We start from the raw sequence: 6,841 nt of genomic DNA on the forward strand, positions 1-6,841 counted from the left end.
TTCCTTCTTTCTTTATTTATCTAGTTATTTAATATAAACAACCAATTACTACTATATACTGTCACTGTGCTTGCGGGTGCGATCCACGGGGTGACTGTTTAAGGTACCTTGCGAACCTGTTGCACGGGCACTGTCGAGTGCACCTGAGTTATTGTTAAATCAAAGTGCAGATGGAGCGTTGCTGTACATGTTATCTTGAAGCGTGCTTCGTACTTGGCTCCTGCTGCGCGCACTGCGCTTCGATCACTTTCTCGGATTGCCCGTGAGGCGGGACCGTCGGATGTCTGCTGCAGATAACGAAAGGGAGCGCTAGCTGCGCCAAGGGAACCGAAATGTCGGTGTCCGACGCCAAGAGCCGTGTGGGCCGGCGTACGTCCCTCGCGCGACGCGTAGTCGCGTATTCACATCCGTGGACGGGACGCGTTCTTCTTTTTTAATGCAAGAGCATTACACATCCCATGAGGCAGAAAAGCCAATAACCTCTGTTTCGCAACGAATGGTACCAAAAGTAAATGTGATGTCATCAGCGTGCTGTACAACGTCAACAGTAATACAGAAGATAGTAAATGGTAGAACAATGTGCATTAGTAGTAATTATGGGTAATTAATGTCAATTAGAGTGAAGTTAATTAAGGTTAGAACAACTTAGAGTAAAAAGTGACTGAGGGTGGAGTAAAGTGAATTAAGGTGAAGGTGGATTAAGAGGAGACTTCAGCTCGACAACGCCTACACCGCCTATTAAAATACATGGCAAACGCAGAAATGCTTCTCTGAGAATTCTTGGGTTGATCTTAATAAAATTTACGGCACTTGAGAGAAAAACTGAAATTCTAGTGGCTGTAAGAAGCGGAATTTCGATTCATGGCCTCCATTTCTTTGCAAGAATTTTCATATAATTGTGTGCTTAAAAAAAATGAAAAGCCCGTTTTTTACAAACTTGTCCCTCTGCATCTAAAACGTATATCGCCGTTCTGTAAATGCATCCATCGGAACGTCGAAAGCGGACAAATTTGATATATTAATTTGTCTTATGTGAATTTATTACAATGTTCACGAGTGTTTTGCAAAAGTGGTACTCGCATATTAGTGGTGTACTTGTGAAACATGTATGATACATCAAATTTGTCTGCTTTAGATGTGCTATTAGATGCAATTTACACACTTGCTATATCGTTCTTCATTGCTGAGTTCGAGTTCTAAACTTCATAGTTTTGTTTTCTCAAAAATTTGCGATCTTTGACAAGTTTACAAAGACATCAGCGGCCTAAATAAAGTATCCGCTTCCTACAGTCGCTAGATCAGTCACTTTCTTTTAAATGCAAAAAAAAAACATCAAATCTGGTGCAGTGGTTGCCGAGGAAAACGATTTCTCCTTTCCTGTGTGTTTAGATAGAAGCCCCCGAGCTAATGCGTCGTCATAAGGAGGTTTGTGCAAATTAGAGCAAGGTGGATTAAGGTAGAGTTGGGAAGGACACGTGACAATGTATAACGTCAGGCATCATGGACGTAACCAATTAGAGACGTCATGTTTTGTCATTCATGTCACGTAAGACTACTTAAGCGACTGTCAATTTTTTTTTTTAAATATCGACCCAGGATGTTTGAAACCGATCCTAAGTCACGAGTCACAGGAATTGAACCTGCGACCTCTTGCGCTCCACATGCATGACGTGGCAGCTGCAGTGTGTATGTACGCTTTTCATGCACGCTTGGATGTGTTGACGCTGCTAATGCTGTCGTGTTACTTCGCCTGGCCTATACCGAACTGTCTTGTCACATGTCACCTCGCGCGTAGCAAGCTTTGCGGTTAAGCATTGCGAACGAAATACGTGCCGTCGAGTGGGTGTTGGGACGTTGATCATTACTGTGCATAAAGATAGGCATGGACTCGACAGGATAAAGAGAAAAAAGGGGTCACTTGCATATATGATAGCGTATACGCGTTTCTAAAATCTGTATAAAGCCGAAAAAGGTATCGGAAGTATCGTACAAGGCTTCTGGGGACAAGTGAAAGGCACTTGAATACCTACAAAGATGAGAGCGGATGAGCCCGTGTTCACGTGAAATGCACTCCTGGCCGGTGGAGAGGGATTTTTCCGTGCCACCGGAATTCAACTCGAGAATCGATATTCACTGCCTCCGGCCCGAAGATAGCGCGCTTCAGTTGCCTCCGTGGGTTTATCGATAGCACAGATAGCAGCTGGCGTGGCGGTGTGGCTTTAGCCTGACAGGGTTTAGGCCAGAGATAAAGCCCGGTGGCGGGCGTGCTTTGCCGTGCACAAATGGCGCCGTTCTGTTTCTTGGAAGCCGTGAAGTGGCTCCTGGCCGTGTACTACGTTCGGCGATAGTCCGACGCCGTGCTTACTGTGAAGTGTCGACCACAGTCTGTATGCACAGGGCTATATTTAGTGCTGGCGCGCAATCGGCAGGGCTTCTTTCTTTTTTTAACCTACACTGGCTACACGAGTGTAGCTAGCGCAGGAAGTCGCCATTCTTTATTTTACTTGGTGTAGCACAGTGTAGCTCCGCCCACCTACACGAAGCTATTTTTTATAGCTGCAGTGCAGCATGAAAATTACTTTCTACACTGGTTTTGATGAGTGTAGGCAGCAGACAACAAACAAGCAGGCTGGCGTTGCAAACGCGTGACGCTATTTCGTCTGCGACTGTCTGCGCTGATATAGCGACGGTAGTGAATATTCGCTGCAAGGACGCTAGCAAAGGACTGGCGTGACCATGTCTCACAGAGGAAGGTTAGCTAATCTTCTAAGAAGATAAAATTATCTTGCAGATGTAGCGGGCTGTTTCAGACTACGCGCATTGGTGATTTGTCTTCGCGCACTGCGCATTCGCGATGTATTTCGCTGCAATTTGTGTATGTTTGTTGAATGGAAGGAAACTCGTACATTGGCGTTTAGTTTCAGGCAAAGACATATACGCAGCCAGTAGTAAGTGCGAAGCCAGGCGCTTTTCGTCAGCTGATGCACAAGACGGCGCGTTGTCTGCTCTGATTGGCTACAGTCCAACGAGCGAAGTGCAGAACACGGCGTCATAGCCTCTGCCCGGCACTACACTCGCCTACACCAGCCTGTACGTAGTGTAGCTAAAAAAAGTTAGCCTCAGTGGTCATCGGACTGTGCAATAAGTTCAACCAAATGGAGCGCGTTCCTACGTGTGTATGCCACAGTACGCATCCGGTGTCCGTAGACGCAGTTCATCACGAAATAAAACGTTGGCGGCTCCACATCGTGCACAAGTCGTGAATTCTGCAAGGTCGATCCAAATAAGTCGCGAACTTCGGCCGAAAAGCGGTTCAGAACCGATTTTCACCGACATCAGCAAGGGTGGTTATAGCAGCAGCAACTGAAGCACGACGATGTGAGGGAACGAACATTAAGGAAGAAAAAAGCTTTTTTTTTTCTATTTAAGCGAGAAATAGTTTGATTCAAAGAAAATAAAATTCCTAATTGGATTGCATTCTTTAGTGGGGGCCTCCGGATTAATTTTGACCAACAAGAGATCTTTAACGCGCTTTTGTAAATTCTAATTCTTTTTTTATAATTGCTTACTGTAGCTGTTTTCGTGCGGTTGCGCTGGGCGGCGGGCTTGGCGCCTTACAATGCGATCAGCACTCTACGCCCAAATATTTATTCGGCCTCCAAAGAAACGATGTTCTGTTCAGGCGTGTGATTCGACACCCGCGCGGCCGACGTTTTGCTGCGTCGCTTTCCGCGCCGGCAGCTCGAAACACCCATCGAGTCGAGTTGCGGGGCATTTCAAGATACCACCCTAATGGCAGACCACCAGAACAAATTTCGCGCCTTTGTGAACGAAAATGACGTCATTTCTGTTTCATTGCCGGCACAGAGACATCTACCCAAGTCTTGCCAACGGCACTACAATGAATTACGAAGTGATTAGCCGAGAAATCGACGAGGTGTCCGTCAGGAACGGGTGGTGCGACATCGCCTCACGAAGAACGACCAAGCCTAAGCCTAGCCTCAACGTGGCTGCCAACGTGGCAGCCTCCGGTGCCAGAGAGAAAGCACCTAAGCCCTTGTCGGCTCGTAAAGAAATCAAGGCAAGTAGAATGCCTTTACTCCCACAAAACGAGGCCAAAGTAGTAATTCGCATCCGCGGCAGACTGAACATCGCCAAAACCGGACACGTAGCAATTGTGCTGGCCATTCAAGAAGCAGCCGGACTCGAACCGACGCAGTGCGACGGGGACACGATTTGCCCCAACCTCAAACAGAACATCATGGCCGTGAGTTCCCCGCTACCCAACAACGTCAACGGATATTTGAAAATTCAGAGCGTCACCATCGCCGGGCATACGTACGAGGCCTTCTCCTACCAGACTGCACCGGACGGCACGTGCAAGGGAGTCATTCGCAACATTCCGCTCCACCACACGCAAGAAACGATAACCAAGTCCGTCGTCAACCAGAGAAACCCCCTCGCACTGGCGGCGAAGCGCATTAAGGAAACCGGGACGGTGATCGTGGTCTTCGAAGGATACAAAGTTCATAACCACGTGATGTACGGAAGTGCATGGGTAGAGTGCTCGCTCTACAGGAAGCAGATCGTCCTATCGTCAGGCTTGTGGTAAACTAGGGCACCGAGCAGACGTATGCCCCACACCGGAGGAGCACACTTGCTGGGACTGCGGCATTCCAGACCCCGGAGCAGATCACGCTTGTGAAGTCTCTTGCGCGCTGTGCGGCGAGAAACACCCCACGGCCAGCAAGGAATGCAAGAGCAGATACCAGGTCCCGTACGTGGTACGCAAGCGAAGAATCGAGAACAAGCAGGCAGCCATTGCGTCCAAGAAACTTCGAGAAAAAGCGACGAGTCTTTTAAGGCAAAACGGCACAGGTGCGGCGCAGCAGCCAGACGGACAGCGCGAGCCCAGAGGACGCTCCAGATCCAGAGGGAGTTCGGGATCCCGATCGGTCAGCAGAGGTCGCAGGAGCCGCTCCCGCACACCGGGGCCGCTCCACATCGGGGGTGCGTTTCGCACCCGCGGCCGGAGCCAACAGCTGGGCCTAGCGAGTCAAGGCGACAACGGGATGCCAGGCCTCCGCCACGGCAGGGACGCTGCCCACTCACTGCGGGCCACTGAGGGACCAATCTCAGGTGAGCTTGCAAGCGCGGCCAGAGAATAATGTACACAAAGACATCTTAGAGAGAATCAAAGCACTCGAGCACGAGAACGCTCAACTCAGGCGCACAGTGACAGAACTGGATAACGAAAACAGATTGCTTAAAACGCAAATCGGCACACCAAATGCACACAGGACACGCACATGGACACTTCACCCAGTCCGAACCCCTCCAGCGTAGCGGAATCAGAAACGGCTACTCAAACTCCACCCGCGGGCACACCAGCCATTAAGCAACGAAAGGCCAAGACCACGGAATGCGACACGCCTGCCAAGGACATAGACGGTAAATTGGACAAGATCCTTAGTACCCTAGGTCAACTCCAATTCGATGTCGAGTCACTAAAGAAGCGGAACGACAGACTAGTAGAGGTGGTCGACGGCCTAACAAGCAGGGTAGAAGTGATGGAGAAGGGCTTCGGCGCCAGGATTGAGGGTCTCGAGAGAACCGTCTTTACTCACTCCATGGCACCGGTCAACTCACCCGCCTCACCCATGGTCAGAAGGAACATTGCAACAAGCGATATCATCACACCCAAAATGGCGGTAAAGTCCGCAACCAAAGGAGAAAGCAGAAATGGAGAAGGCAATTAAGCGAGAACCAGCCGAAAGGCACCAAGCGCAAACGAGCAATCTAGGCAAGCTTATAATCTGGCAATGGAATTGTCGCGGGTTCCGCAACAAGAAATCGGTCCTGCAACAACACATCGGACACACTACAGACAAGCCGGACATCATAATTATTCAAGAGACGAACACCGACACACCCACACTTCCGGGATATGAAACAATTGCCGTTCCACCCACAAAAGCCTGCAGCGGCGTAGCGACGTTTATCAGTAAAGGCTCGCGTGGGCCGAAATTGACAAGTAATCCGGACAGAAATGCGAGCACCTGTTCATCGAAGTCTTTCCCAAAGGCAAAAAGGCCAAGAGCATACTAGCACTCAACACGTACAGCAGCCCGAACCACAGAACGCAAAGTTTCAGAGAACTGTTGAAGAAGGCCAGGGACAAAGCCGGGGACAACCAACTGATTATTGCCGGAGATTTCAACGCCCCAAACGTAGAATAGGGCTACGGCATCACCAGCGCCAAAGGCAGATGCGGAAGAGATGGGGCTCAACCTGATCACGTCTGCGCTCTACCCCACCAGGATGGGCAACTCGGTCTCGAGGGACACCCCAGATCTCACGTTCGTCCTCAACACCGAGGGGGTCACCTGGCATCATACCAGTGTCGACCTCGGCAGCGACCATTACATTCTGGAAACGTCAATAGCAATCGCCTTGAAACAACTACGAAAATGGAGATACACGGATTGGGATGCGTTTAGACAGGTAAGAAAGGAACGTACCGACAAGCCCGCTACACTAGAACAATGGACGCAAGAACTCGTAGAGGACGCAACGCAACGCTACCAAAGAAATAGAAACAGATATCCAGACAATCTGGATGGACGCTAAGCTCGCTCACATGCTGGAAGCGAAAAGATCCATATTTCAGAGATGGCGTACCGAGAGACTCAATAGAAGACTTAGGAAAAAGGTCGCACTACTGAACAAAAACATTGAGCATCACTGTGTGGTACTCTCCAACCAACAATGGGACGAAGTATGCGCAAGAGCCGATGGCAGCATGACATCGGGAAAAACCTGGAACCTGCTCAAACACCTT

The sequence above is a fragment of the Dermacentor albipictus genome, chromosome 6 (genome assembly GCF_038994185.2).
Source record: "Dermacentor albipictus isolate Rhodes 1998 colony chromosome 6, USDA_Dalb.pri_finalv2, whole genome shotgun sequence".
Taxonomy (NCBI): Eukaryota; Metazoa; Arthropoda; class Arachnida; order Ixodida; family Ixodidae; genus Dermacentor; species Dermacentor albipictus.